Source organism: Xenopus tropicalis, chromosome 6, assembly GCF_000004195.4.
Source record: "Xenopus tropicalis strain Nigerian chromosome 6, UCB_Xtro_10.0, whole genome shotgun sequence".
NCBI lineage: Eukaryota > Metazoa > Chordata > Amphibia > Anura > Pipidae > Xenopus > Xenopus tropicalis.
Genome location: NC_030682.2, coordinates 95,053,190 through 95,068,389, shown reverse-complemented (window position 1 = coordinate 95,068,389; position 15,200 = coordinate 95,053,190).

The window sequence follows — 15,200 nt, the reverse complement described above, 5'->3', positions numbered from 1 at the left end:
TTATGTTAAAGTGTAACTTAATGAATGATCAACCACAAAGTGAGGATGAAACTGGCCATACACGGTAAGATCTGCCTGCTTGGCAAGGTCGGCAAGTGAGCGGATCTTCTGATATGCCCACCTACGGGTGGGTGATATCGGGCTAACCCATCGTTTGGCCCTAGGGCCAATGATCAAATTAAAATGGCGGGTATAGGCGCAGTCGGTTCAAGGACTGAATCAAAGAGCCCATGCGGCCCCCGATCTGGAAACCTGCCTGATTGAGATCTGGCCAATTTCAGGGAGGCCCATAGATGGGCAGATGAGCTGCTGAAACGGTCTAAAGGACCATTATTGGCAGCTAAAATTGTCCCATGTATGGCCACCTTAAAACCCAAGAAGTCTGATCACATCTGGACTAAAGTATGCTCTAAATACAGGTATGGGACCTTTTATCCAGAATGTGCAGGACCCATTTTTTTGTGGGGGGGGGGTTGCGTTGCGTAATTTGGATCTCCATTCCTTAAGTCTACTTAAAAATGTTATCATATCAACTGGCATTGAGCACAAGGTACTATTTTATTATCACAGAGAAAAATAAGGTCATTTTTAAAAATAAGAATTATGTTCTTATAATGAAGTCTATGGGAGATGGCCTTCTCATAACTCAAGAAAGTTTTGGCCATCAGGCATGATGAAAGGGTCCGCCCCCGAAAACGTTGCTTCACTTGAAATAAACACAAAGGGGTTAAGCCCCACTTGCATCGTACCTGTTGTGCCAGCCAAAACATTCTTGCATTGTGAATTTGTGGGTGCCAACCCTCTAGACTGAGCACCAGGTCGGAAAAAGGAAGCGGTACAGGTGTGCTGTAGGAATTTTTTCTTGTCTTCCCATAATTCAGAAATTTCTGGATAACAGGTTTATGGATCACGGATCCCATACCTGTATGTTGTTATCTCTGCAGCGGAATACCAAACACTGCACAGAAGATTTGGCTGAATATAGAATCATATTTGCATAACATTTGAATAGGTTAACAATAAACATTTTAGCTCACATTGATAAACATTGTTGTCGTTACATGTCTTTCACTGAAAAAAATCCACAGTAGTTAACTCTTAAAGTAAAATTTTTAGATATAATTTTAGTATCCAATTTGTATTTTTTTGTGAAGGAGAGGATATATTTGACTGTGGCCAGTGGCCCAAAATCATCCCTACCTCTATCCTAACACGTATTTGGCTAATTTATGTGTAGAAGCATGAAAGCAGCTAACAGCCAATTTATATACCATATACCCATTCTACAAATACAGGTTAAATGATATATTGTTCATATATTGTTCATTGATATACCCATTAACAGTGTATAGCAGAGAATAGCTTTAATTATTTAAGAGGCATATAACAGCGCACATCATTTTGTACCTGGGTTGGATACCTAGAGGGCACTATCAGAACAATTGTTTATTCTTCCTGTCTGGGCACCTGAGTATCACCACTGTTTACCTAGCATGTTATAACTCTTTACACACCAGAAATTGTTTTCTGCCTGGACTTGTCCAATTGACTTCAGTGTCTTATACCGGATCTAGAGTGGCATGCAATAATGGCGACATTTGTAGCCTTAGCCTGACATTAAATAAAATACATAGTTTTATAAACACTTCAGTTTGTGATTGTAATGGATTCTTTCCACGCAATTTGGAGCACGGGTACCTGAGGCTAACAGTTTCTTTCCCAGAAATCGAAGCATTACCATAAGTTACTAATTGGATGGGGTAAAACTTTGCCTGTTTGACAGACTCCTTGCTGAGATATAGAGACAGAATTTGAGAGGCAGTGCACTCACCCCCCAAAAAAGGCAAGAAAGGCCCAGATGCTGCTGCAAAAAATACTAGCATGCAGAACACAGCGCACTCATGGGACTTAAATTATTTGTAAGAATTTAATGGTTGACGTTTCTGTCCTACACATTAGGACCAAAATGTCGACTTACACCATTACATTTGTGAGCATAATTTAAGTCCCATGAGTGCTCTGTGTTCTACATGCTGATATTATTTTTTGCGGCAGCACCTGGGCCTTTCTCACATACGTGTTTCATGCCCTAGGGGCACTTAGTCATGGTCTCATGCTTTAATGTGACTTTAAACAAAGTCTTTTTTCACTTTGTGACCCTTGTGGAGATTCTTGGGTGCCTATAAGCCCATAATGGTTGCTGTTTCCACCCTGGTTTCTCTGGGCAGTCCTCCTGTCAGTGCAGATGTGTGGGTCATGTCTAGATTTACCTCTGAAGGCAGGACAGACGATTGGGACTCTTTACCCCTCCCTCGGAATATATAGACTGACTCAACCTCTCCTCCCCAAGTTCAAAAAGTTGCATGTGTTCGCTTCTACTCCAGCCGTGTTTGATAAAAAGTTTTGCAAGCTACAGTGGCATAGTGCTATATGAATTCTGTGCCTAGCTGTTGTTGTATAATAGGGATGCAACAAATCCAGGATTAGGTTTGGGATTCGGCCAAGATTCTGCCTTTTTCAGCAGGATTTGGATTTGGCTGAATCCCTGACTCTGGCCGAACCGAATCAGAAGCCAAATGTGGATGCTTTCAACATTAGCTATCCCTATCTTATCTCGTGCCTACCACCTCATTTGGTTTACCTCGGCACGAGATCTAACAACACAGGGTCACAATGCCAACGCCCGTTTCGCAATGAAGCTTCCACTTTTGGCTGCTAGGGACAGAAAAGGCTATTTTGACGGTGAACCCTTATACATGGGAAGTAATATGTGGGGAAAAAACTGTACCGCGTCCAGGAGACGCTGTTATGGCAGGTTGACTGTCGAGGAGGGACTGTTATATTCCTTATTACTAAGCCTTGGTTAGGGTGTGCGCCGATCCCAAGAAGCGGGAGGTTGTGGGGAGACGGGCGCTAAGGTGAAAATCTAGATATACGGGAGGGCTACTCTCGTAATTGTTGTTGTATAGTTAAGAACTCCCATGTGTGATCGGCGCTATTCCTGAAGGCACTACGTACCAGGAGAGGGGTGTGTATTATTCTATGGGGGCAGGGGTAATGAGTGTCACAAAGGTTGATAATCTCCCGTGAGTAACCCGCTCCTGTATGGGAAGGACTGATACACGGACGTACCACCCTCGTTATTACTGATGTGCAACCAAGCACTGCCTCGTTATTTTCGGTGGAAGGATGGACGTTATTTATTGTAGACAGGAGCACTGAGTGTCAGTGTATATGTAGGCAGCCTCCGGTGTGCAGCGAAGTTTCCTCCGTAAAGAAGGGCTGCTTGATTGTAGGAGATAGGTGCCAAACGTAAGCTCATGTTTTGGCCTTGCCGGTAGGACCGATTGCCGTTCCATTCAGTCCGCTTTAAATAGTGTCTTATTTTCCCACATAGCTCCATGTGAAATAGGGGAACTTACTCTCTATATGTATTTAAGCCTGTGTTAACCTCTATAATAATTGTGCCTGATCGGCACTTTGGACCACAGAATCTTAAGTGGGGCACTAAGGGAGAAACCTTTGTCATCTATTTACCTATTCGCCTTGTACTTACTTTTAATATCCATCAAGCTACTGATATAGCCAGGATCAGGTTTAGTGCTAAGTGGAATTGATAACTCTAAGGCAGGGATCCCCAACCTTTTTTAACCGTGAGCCACATTTAAGTGTAAAAAGAGTTGGGGAGCAACACGAGCATGAACATGTACCTGGGGGTGCCAAATAAGGACTGTTATTGGCTATTTGGCAGCCCCTATGTGGACTGCCAGCCTATAGGAGACTCTGTTTGTCAGTACACCTGGTTTTTATGCCTCCTAAACTTGCCCCCAAGCCAAGAATTCAAAAATAAGCACTTGCTTTGTGGCCACTGGGAGCAACATCTAAGGGGTTGGAGAGCAACATGTTGCTCACGAGCCACTGGTTGGGGATCACTGCTCTAAGGCATAACTCTTGTGATCCTATACCCGGGCTGTTTGATGTTTGATGTGGGGCGAGGAAGGTAAAACATTCTATTTTTGACATACTTTATGCTAAACCCCCACTGATTTTAGGGAGACCCCATCGCAGATATTTATCAGCGGTTGTTGTAACTAGAGGATCTAGCGTGATCATCTCCATTTCCAGAGGGGAGAAATATGAAGGCTTAGGTTGCAAGTAGCAACCATAGTATCACAGCTCAGTCCCAAAGCTGCTACATTGTTTCAATAATTGCAACATACAATTTTGTTTGTTGCCATTAGAGTTGAAACTATATCAACTCCAAACAACACAGGGTATCTTTGATTTTAACTTTTCCTTCCGAGTTTTCCTTTGTGTGTTCTTTTTAAACCTGTTTTTTAAAGTGAGATTAATAAAAGTAATTTTAATTATTTCTAGATGTTGTGCCTTGATCAAGTGTGTGCTTTTTTCTATAATAAATTTATTCTTTGAATACATTCAAGTGCACCCATACAGTAAGCCGTAGTGCAAGGTTAATTTTACTCTTTAGGTTGAATGGATGTGTGTCTTCTGTTTACAATAAATAATACTGAGTAAATACATGCAAGTGCACCTATATAGCAACCTATGGTGCGAGGTTATCTTCACTATTAGTTGCACTGAAAAGAGAGCTGCCTAGGGAAAGGGGACTTACTGGAAACTCCTTTTCTCATAGGTCTGAACTGTCAGTGCAGTAAGTCCCACCCAGGCTGATTTAGTACGGGTAAAGAGACGTTATGTCTCCTGTCTCTGCTATCTCTTCCTTCTTTAGTCTCTTGTGCTTCTTCCTTCTTTTACTGTCTACTTCACCTCATCAAGCTTCACAACAAAACTGGGAAGGAGAGTTGGAGCCCACTTATATATATCCAGAGTCCAAGGGGCATATTTATTATGCTGTGTAAAAAACAGTGAGAAAATTTGGCAAGCTTCGCCATGTTAAAAACGACGTAAAATTGGCGTAATTAACTTCTTTTTTTTTTGCGAATTCGTTTTACACGGCATAATAAATATTCCCCTAAATCTGCTATCCTGTCTCCAGAGGTGAAGCTAGACATGACCCATACATCTGCACTGCCATTTCAGGCCTACAAGAAAAGGACTTTTTGGTAAGTCCAGAATCCCTTTTTTTCTAAGCATTCATGATACCTGGACTTAAGGTAAGGGGTTTAATTTCTATATGTTCATACATTTTTGATGATACTACATATATATTCTGAGAAACAAGACTAAAGTACACCTAATTGTTAGTACTGCACCGAATCCTGAATCCTTTGTGAAAGATTAGTCAGAATACCAAACCAAATCCGAATCCTTATTTGCGTATACAAATTAAGGACGCAGAGGCTAAAGAAAACCATGCGGTGCAAATAATGTTCAACTTACATGTTTATGTTACAAAAAGTCACATGATTTTAAGGATTTGGATTCGGTTTGGCCAGAGGCATGAATTTGTCTGAATCTGAATCCTACTGAAAAAGGGCGACTCTTGGCCGAATCCTGGATTTAGTATTTTATAAGCCACATCGGAGTTCAATGACCTGTATAAAAGCATTCAACCTTTGGCTTTTTATTGGAACGTTATCACAAAGGTGCTAATTCAACACTGTGGAAATATCTGAAGCTGCACATTTGTAGTGTTTAGCAAATAAATTGTTAGGTGTCCACCTATCCTTGTCAGTGTTGCATTGACTTTCGACCACTCCTTATTTTAAATTACAGTGGGGTGTAAGGAAGGTGTGCTAGAAAAAGTACTCTGCACTCACCTATATTAATATTTTAAATACATTAAAGGGGAACATATACCTTGAATTTTCACTTGCCTGTTGATCCTCTATGTTAAAAATGAAGGTAGTACAGTTTTAAACATAACTTTCAGATACAGTTTCTGTAAACCCCCAAAAATGATATATTTCCCTCACTTTCTCTTCTTTATGTCTTGAGTCAGGAAAACCACAGGCTCTTTTTCATTATTAGAACCTGATTTCACTGAGTGACAGCAGAACCTTACAATAGCACCCTAATTCACTTTCCAGTGTCTCTCTGTTCCCAGCCTGACTAAAGTTGGCTATAAAGAAGACAATAAAGCCACCAACTTGGGCCTTCTGACAGGCGTGCCCAACCAATATCTGGCTGAAAATCGGACAGATATTGACCAATTATAATTGCATGTACAACCAACATTTCGGTCCCTTTTGGGGACCTTGAAAAAGGTCCCAAAAGGGACCGAAACGTCGGTTGTACATGCAATTATAATACACAAGAGATTTTTTGAAACACAAAGACCCTTGGTGCTGGCTGTTTTATTTATATATATATATATATATATATATATATATATATATATATATATATATAATTTATTAAATAAGGATATTATAAGTCACCAAAGAATTCCTTGATGATATGAGGGCCAACCAGGGCAATGTCATTAATTGCTGCAATTTGTATAAGGGACAAAAAAGATTTCTTAGAAACAGCACACATAACAAATAAAAACTTAAAATTACATAATATATTGGTCGTAACTAGGGATGCAACGAATCCCGGATTCGGTTTGGGATTCGGGCAGAATCCAGCCTTTTTTTGATGGATTCGGTTTCGGCCGAATCCACGGTCCCAGCTGAACTGAATCTGAATTAGCATATGCTAATTAGCATTCGGAAATGGTTAAAATTTAGGGGGGAAAACATTTTTGCCACGCGTGTAGCGCAGGCAAATTTTAACCCCTCCCAATCCTAATTAGCATATGGATTCGGCAGAATCCAACAGGGTGGGTTCAGAACCCAAAAAAGTGGGTTTGGTGCATCCTAGTAACTATAGGAATTGCTTTAGTTGTAATATTATGGTGAAATCAAAGGCTTTGCCAGTGCTAAAACATTTGCTCTGTGTTATGTTTGTTGCAAACACATAAATCATTACTGATCATTTACTAGTTTATTATTATACCTATTATGTTAAAAGCTTTCTTTTTCTGCCTTTAAACATGCCATAGTTCATTTCAGACACACAAAACCATCTGATCATTGCCTCTCTGGAATATTTTGAACATTCTTTATTTTGTTCAGGGTGAGACCCTAGATGCATTAAGCATTGTATATTCACTGCTAATGCCATTTAGCTCTACTCTGATGCTTTTATAAGTGAATTTGCTGTCTTCAAAGTCTGTCCTAGCATACAGCCACTATATGATACTGACAGTGATTAAACAACAGTGTCACTAGTATAGTATTGCTTATAGCTGCCCAGCAGACAAACAATAATTTTCAAAAAGAGCTACACATTTTTTAGACTGAGAATGAAAAAGCAAACATAAAATAACCCCTTTTTTACAAAACATATATTTCTCTGTGAGTAAAGCAAAGTAATATTTTTACAATTAAAACACTTATAATTACTATAGTTATGTTATGTGGAATGTTTGGTACTTGGGGTTTTCCCAGTAAAGGGGTTTTCCATAATTTGGATCACCATCTACTTCTGTTAAAAAACATTTAAACATTAAATACATTCAATAAATTTGCCACCAAATACAAGGTACTGTTTTATTTTCAAAGAGAAAAGGTAAATGAGTAAAAAAAAAAACATTATTTACTTACTTAAACTCTGTTGGAGATGGCTCTCCAATAATCTAATAATTTAGATCCCATACTAGTGCATGGTAGTATCTAAAAGTAGCCAACCTGTCATGCTTAATAAGCATTCTTGATTCATTTTTAATAGAAAGGCCCATATGATCTTTGCGTTGTGTACTGTAAATACCTTTGTTGTATTATGTTTTATACATCATGTCACTGAATCTGGAAACAAAAATTTTAGAGAGTTTTAACTTTATTTCATTTTTTTAATTACTTTCTTACATGTCAGCCGTCTTCTGTTTCTTGCCCTGTTCAGCTCAAGCAACCTGAATTTTACAGTAAAACATGTAGAATAGCAGGTTTGGCTTTATGCGCATGAAAGTACTACTGGATGAAAAATGATAATGAGGTTGCTGGATCATGTATCCAACTGTAATTTGCTCTCATTAATGAAATGGCATTTGCAGGTTTCCCTCAGATGTTACAGCGCTTATAAATGAATCAAGCACAGCAAATCTTTCTTCAGACTGTCCAGGATGCACCATGATCCTTCCATGATTACAATAGGATTCCTATTCTTGACATGTTGATGGTAAGGGTCTAGTAACCCATAGTAACCAGAGTTACTGCAGGAAGTATTTTCAAGTCAGTTGTTAGTTTCTATTGGTGACTAGCCCTCGACAAATGTTGTGTCTTTTAATAAAATCTCTTTCCAAAATGTGTTTTTCTTCTCCATCCAACTCTTAACCAAGATAGTATTTAGAACACAACATGGAAGTCATGTGTTCAGTTGCCTCAACCAGCCAACTGGCCATCCTTCTACTTTGTCTAGAAAGTCAGTTAAAAGAGCTGTCTACTGTGTATGTGTTCTTCCTTTTGCTCCAATGGAAATCAATTAGGCATGCACAATAGCCAGCATTTTGATTGGTTTCCTATTCAAAGGAGATGGAAGGCTTAGCCAATGCAATCCCTGATCTGATGGAAAATCAATCCTGCTTGATTGAGATCTGGCCAATTTTAGGCCAGGTGTCGGTCAGGTGGGCCCACGGGGATGCCAATATATGGGCAGATAAGCTGCCAAATCAGTCTAAAAGACTTGAGTCGGCAGCTGAAATGCCCGTGTATGGCCATCTTTAGAAAGGACATCAGACTCAGTATAAGGAGAGAGGTTTGTATGCGGACTGTTTAGAGTTGTTTTAGAGATCTTAAAGTAAAAAGGCTTACTAATCCAAGTTAAGGAGGCCATACACGTAGCAATTCCAATGGTAGCACGAAAGATCGTTCCCACCCTCCACTAACGTACAGGGCTGAATCGTCAGATGTGGTGGTAAAAACAATAGAAATTCTACCTCCACCTGGCGATTCAGCCCTGAACCTAGTTTTTTCTCGGCGTCATTTAACCTGGCCGATCAATGAGTTGACCAATATCCGCAGCCTTCTGCGATATTGGTCGCCTGCAGTTGACAGCAGTGTTTTTATATCCCTTTCTGTTCTTCAAGACCCAGACCCAACCCTTGCGGCGCTCCCCCTGCCCGACCGCTCCTGCCCCGGCGCATTAAATTTACGTGCTCGGGGAAGTCCGACCCTGTATATATATATATATCTTGATCATTTGGCATATTCTTATTGAAAAAACAGTTATGTATTTTTATGTGACTTTTTCTCTTCAAATTTTGCAGTTTATTGTTCTTTTTAGGGGAACATGTGGCGTTGGCTTTTAAAAAGAATATCCAGTAGAGAAGAAACTATAAATCAGTGCTGTATTCTGAGTCAGGACTATTGTACCCTTACTATTAATAATCATTTTAAATGCTTGTAGTAGCATTTTCAGTGCTATTTGAGATGGCCAATATGAAAGAATGCCAAAGTGTATCTGCCTTATGTATTCACTATTGTGGCTCTGTCCCTTGGGGACTGGAGCTACTTCACAGGAAAAACTGAAAACTAAACCCTACAGAAACCAATCTGGTGTTTTGTTTTAAACATTATATTGCATGCTGTCAGGATCAAAGCACCTGTTGAAGGTTTCAGGTGTTTGCATGTTACTACAATGTAAGGAGAAGACAGGACAGATGGCAGGTGGGTAAACGAGCAAAGATCTTTCTTAAGGTTGCCCTAGGCACATGCTACAGCTGAGTTTCAAAACCATGCTTGATAATATCTATTTACTGGATAAACCACATTAGGTACATTCATAAGAAAATAAAAAAATTACTTTTTGAAATTCCCTTCCTTTGACTTCTGCCCTAACCTGTGTAATGGGACTGAGAAAATTGTACATACAGTAGTTTATACTGCTTTTGTAAATAAGAATTTAGAACTTTCGCAGAGGGACTACTGCCAAAATTGTATATCATTTTATATGCAAAGGTGCAAATGTATCACCTACCTAACAGATTTTTCATATCCCTGTAAAATTTTCAAATTTTACTGCTTTGAATGTAGCTTCTGTTGAACTAGAAAGGGTCATACAGCAGGTTGCAAGGAGCTTATTTAATACTTTGGCCTCATTTGGTGATTACAGACACCTCACGACCACCAGGCATTTGCCTTTAAAGAAGAGATGTTTATAGTATATTTGGATGTTTAAGCAGCTGATGGGAATGCAAAGGAAAAGTATTACTAGCCAATTATCAGGGTCGGACTGGGCCGCCGGGACAAGTTTGGTTGACAAACAACAGAGCAAGGCTGAATAGTATTCTGAACTACAGAAAAGTAGTTCAGAATACTATTCAGCCTCCATCATTTTGGGACTATCCCTTAGGCAGTGTTTAGGTCTATAGTACATGAGGTGTATTTGAGCCTAGCATTTTTTTCATCGTATTTGAGCCTACCATTTTTTTTTATCGTACAGCAAAATCCTGAAATTGACCCTTGCTCTGTTCTTTGTCAACCAATCTTTACGCCCAACTAAACGACAAGAGCGCATGCTGGTGTTTTTAGGCAATTACTGTTCAGATATTTGGTAGTGTTAAAAGTCACTTGAAAATTCTACATGTCTAGAAATCCAGCTAGAAGGGCTGCAATGATTGTAAATTAATATAATCAGTGCAGCATTAGAACATGCATTTATCCCTGAACATTGAAGTGATCTGGTAACCCTACTCTAGTTTAAAGGAACAGTAACACCAAAAAATAAAAATGTTTTTAAGTAATCATAATACAATGCACTGTTGCCCTGCACTGGTAAAATTTGCACATTTGCTTCAGAAACACTGCTATAGTTTATATAAAAAGCTTCTGTGCAGCCATGGGGGCAGCCATTCAAGCTGGAAAAAGGAGAAAAGGCACAGGTTACATAGCAGATAACAGATAAAACACCATTGTATTGTACAGAACTTATCTGTTATCTGCTATGTAACCTGTGCATTTTCTCTTTTAAATGGCTGCCCCCGTGGCTACACAGCAGCTTCATTTACTAAACTATAGTAATGTTTCTAAAGCAAATACACCAGTTGCACCAGTGCAGGGCAACAGTACATTATACTGTAGTTCCTTTTATACACTTTGATTTTTTGGTGTTACTGTTCCTTTAAGTGTTAGGTGGCCATATCTCACATAAGTCAAAAATAAAACAAGACAACATACAAAACATCTAAAATCCAGGACGAAATGTTCTGGATTGGAGTTAATGACACTGTTTATAAGTCTGCAGTGCTTTACAATTTTCTCAACATTCCACACAATGTAGCAGAGTTTCTTTCTGACAGCAGATACCCTATAATGGCACATCTGGATTTTAAAAAAGAGCGACTGTTGTCTGCACTTATACAGTGTTACAGAAATGTAATATAATTGTGCACAGTCAGCGTTTTCAGTGAGTGCCAGGTGGGACAGAAACAAAATAGGCAAAGCCACTATTCAGTGAGACCTGGGTGGAAACCCCTACCATGGCTGCCTATTACAAATTTAGTCCCCAGCTGGAGAAGCATTTTTTTTCTGCCCCACATCATAAAAACCTTTTGAATGGAGTATAGAATTATGCTTTATATTGGGACTGTGTCAAATTACTTACTTAGTAGGCATTTTGGCCACCTGTCTAAAATTTCTTATTAGTTTCTTATTAGTTACTATGGGTTACTGCACCTGGGCAAATTTTGTACCTTTTATTACATTTGGGGTTTATTGTGCCTTGTGATGCATTTATATTGTACTTTATTACCCTGTTCATCCCTACAGCTCTGTACCCAAAAGGATGGAAATAAATAACAGAACAAATTTGTGAAAAAAATGGTCAGGGCTAAAAATTAACATCTTTAAAAAATTGTCCTTTATTTAGAGCTTTCCGTAGATCTGCTAAGGCCATGTATAAAATGAGGGGTGGGAGTGTCCTAATGTCCCTGCCAGAAGCACAGTACAAGGGGGATAGCCAATCACAGCCCTGCAGTTACACAAGCAAAGACTGGCTTTAGTTGCCTATCAGGTCAGCGATTTGCCGAAATCGCCTGCGCAGCGTGTGCCATCCCACCGGCGACTTATATGGCAATTCGGGGAGATTAGACGCCCGCGAACAGGGAGATTTGTCGCGGGCGACTAATCTCCCCGTGTGCCAGAGCCCTTAGGGCTAAACTCCACAGGAGATTTTGTAGAATGATGTCAGACTGATAGAATGCATCCTACAAGTTGAATGTAATTGGATAGGTTGAAATATAATGGAACTGGTACAAAAATCTGATTTGTAAACTACATAAAAGGATTGCCATCCAACGTGACACGCCTGTCGGAAGGGAACACTGCATTCTGCATCTTCATCTAACAAGATAAAAACAGGTGTTTTAATTTCCTCATTGAAACATACTGACTGTCGCATGTACATGCAGGAATAAAACACCCCATTCCATCTAAATTTATCTGATCTGGCATTACATTACAGTTGTAGAGATCAGATTTTGTATCCTGGAAAATGTTATGCTGTTTTGTGGTGTTGCATGACAAGATAAGATAAAATCAGACTCAGAAAATCTGATCAAAATTAGCCCTTAATCTAGAGCTGGCCATACACGTGGCGATCGGTCACACGAAACATTGTCAGATCCGCCACACACCATTCCTGCGATATCGGTCGACTCGCCGACATACCATACACGCACCGAATTTCGTACGAAACAAGGTTTCGTACGATATTATCGGTGCGTGTATGGCCACCTTAAGGGCTCTGGCACACGGGGAGATTAGTCTACCGCAAGGCGACTAGTCTCCCCGAAATGCCATCCCACCGGCGAAAGTGTAAATCGCTGGTGGGATGGCATACGCGGCGGCGCGATTTCAGTGAAATCGCGGAAGTTTCCTCTCAAGGCAACTTCCGTGATGGCATTTCGGGGAGATTAGTCACCCGCGAACAGGGAGATTTGACGCAGGCATCTAATCTCCCTGTGTGCCAGAGCCCAAAAGCTTATGGAAAATGGCATGTTTAGACCACTGCAGCCCTTTCAAGGAGATACATGGAGGTCTAAACATCCAAAATGTGCTGAGCCAGGCCGTACTTACCATTCATATAAAAAGGAAGTGGCTGCTGGCAAAGATAGATAATTTGACCTGTGTGATTTTTCTCAGATGTGCGAAGTGCTGAAACTAGGGTAAGCTCTGCCTCCTACTAAATATCATCCATTCGATTGTCAGTTAAATTATGTGTAGATGAAGGAAGTGTGCAATCTTGGGTTTTAGGCTTCCAAGTCTGGTATATTACATATAGGTTTGGGAAACCTCAGCAGTCTGTGACACAGTTTAGCATAGCAGGGAAGGTTCTGCTCTATTGCCACAAAATTACTGTGCATGACTTCTCCTGTTTGCTTTGTCTAATAAGGGGGGCTGTTGTGCGACGTGCGCGGATCTTTCCCACTGGCTTGTTGTGCATTATGAATTGTGCCGCAGGGAAACAATGGCGGAGGCGCCCCACACAGATGCCACACGACGGTTGCCTAGGAGACGAGAGGCAGACGCGTGGCGGCGTGAGACAGGCAGCTGGCTGAGAATTATGGCGGGGAGAGGGGCGGGGGGCCCGGCGCACCTCAGTATAGTGTTTCGAAGGTAAATTGCTGGAGAATGCAGGAGGGAGATTTTGCTGCAGTGATTTGCTTTTAGGCTATCCCTGTACAGTGTATTATGATTTCAGCGCAAGAACAGAGACTGCAATGTGAACGGTGGCTCTTTCTCATATATATATAGCAAGTGGGCATGTTTTGCTTAGTCGACTTTTTTGTTAGAGAGATAACTTATTCTACTGTATGGCCCTGGTCATGTCAGCCATTCCTGGACTGGCAATCTGTAGGTTATAGTAAATGCCGGAGAGGCTGATGAAACATGCCTGAAACAACTGGTGGTAGGGTTGGTACCTGGCTGGTATTGTACCTGTCTGTTCTGTAAAAATGGTTCTTGATCCCAATGTTGTTTATAAGGAGAAAAGATATTTGAGGGACAGTTTTTTTTTATTCCAGAAACATTAATGCTAGCTGGTGGGAGACAGTTTGTGTACTTAAAATGCAAGGGCCAGTTGTGTACCTTTTCTGGCTCGGGTCCAGCCACAGAAATTGTGGACCCCATGCCCCTAGAGTTGCCACCTGTCTGGTTTTGAAACAGCCTGCCTGGTTTTCCCAATTTGGAAAACCGGGCAGTATTCTGAAGATTGATGCGGCAATTGGTGAATCGCTGCATCATAGCCCCGACCCTGTGACAGAAGCCCCCATGATGTCACTGCCCTGCCCAGTGACATCACACCCTGCCCAGAGTTCTCAGGCAGGAGAGTGGCAAACCTAAATACCCAGCGCCGGATTTAAAATCCGAGCGCCCGGAGGCCACCCAACGCAGCCACCCCCCGCGCATGCGCAACTCGCCCAGCGCACACATGCGCAACTCACCCCCCCCCAGCGCACGCATGCGCATTTTTGCGGGCGCCGATATGAACACATACGGAGCAGCGGGGAGAGGTCCCCGCTGCTCCGTATGGGAGCAGAACTTCGGTGCGGCGGGGCGGCATGCCGCCCTAGGCCCGGGCCTTTGTGGCCTCGCCACAAATCCGGGCCTGTAAATACCCCCTGCCCATGTAAACGTGGGTCACCCTGCTGGTGCAGGGTCTGCTTCCTCTTGGGTTACAATACTGGGGAGGGCCTATTGCCAAGTGTGTTTTTGTAATAATTGATTGCAACCTAAATGGTTAGTGTTTAATAAGATATAGTGAAATCTGATTTGAAGTTTTTCATTTTACACTTTATTTGCAGTCCTACCATTATATAATACATTTCCCTGATTTTCAATTTTTCCTTATTTAACACACTTTTTTTCCTTTCCCCTGAAAAACAAAGCCACATAAAAAAAAGTCAGTATGTTGGGGCCAGGCCAAGGCTGCAGTGTGGGTAATCAAGCAAATTGCAAGATGGGCCACTATATGATGCCATATACCAGTTCTTTCTGCTGGGGCTGTTTGGGCTTCAGTGCACTTATAATGCCAGAGCACTTTTTTCAGGCATGAAAGGGTCTTTTAACATTGGATTGATAAATTAGAGGTCCCGAAATCGTCCCGCCGTGTCTGCCATCCCACCGGCGACTTACATGTTCGCCGGTGGGATGGCAGGGGGAAGGCAACTCGGGGAGATTAGTCCCCGCGAGCAGGGAGTTTTGCCGCGGGCGACTAATCTCCCCGTGTACCAGAGC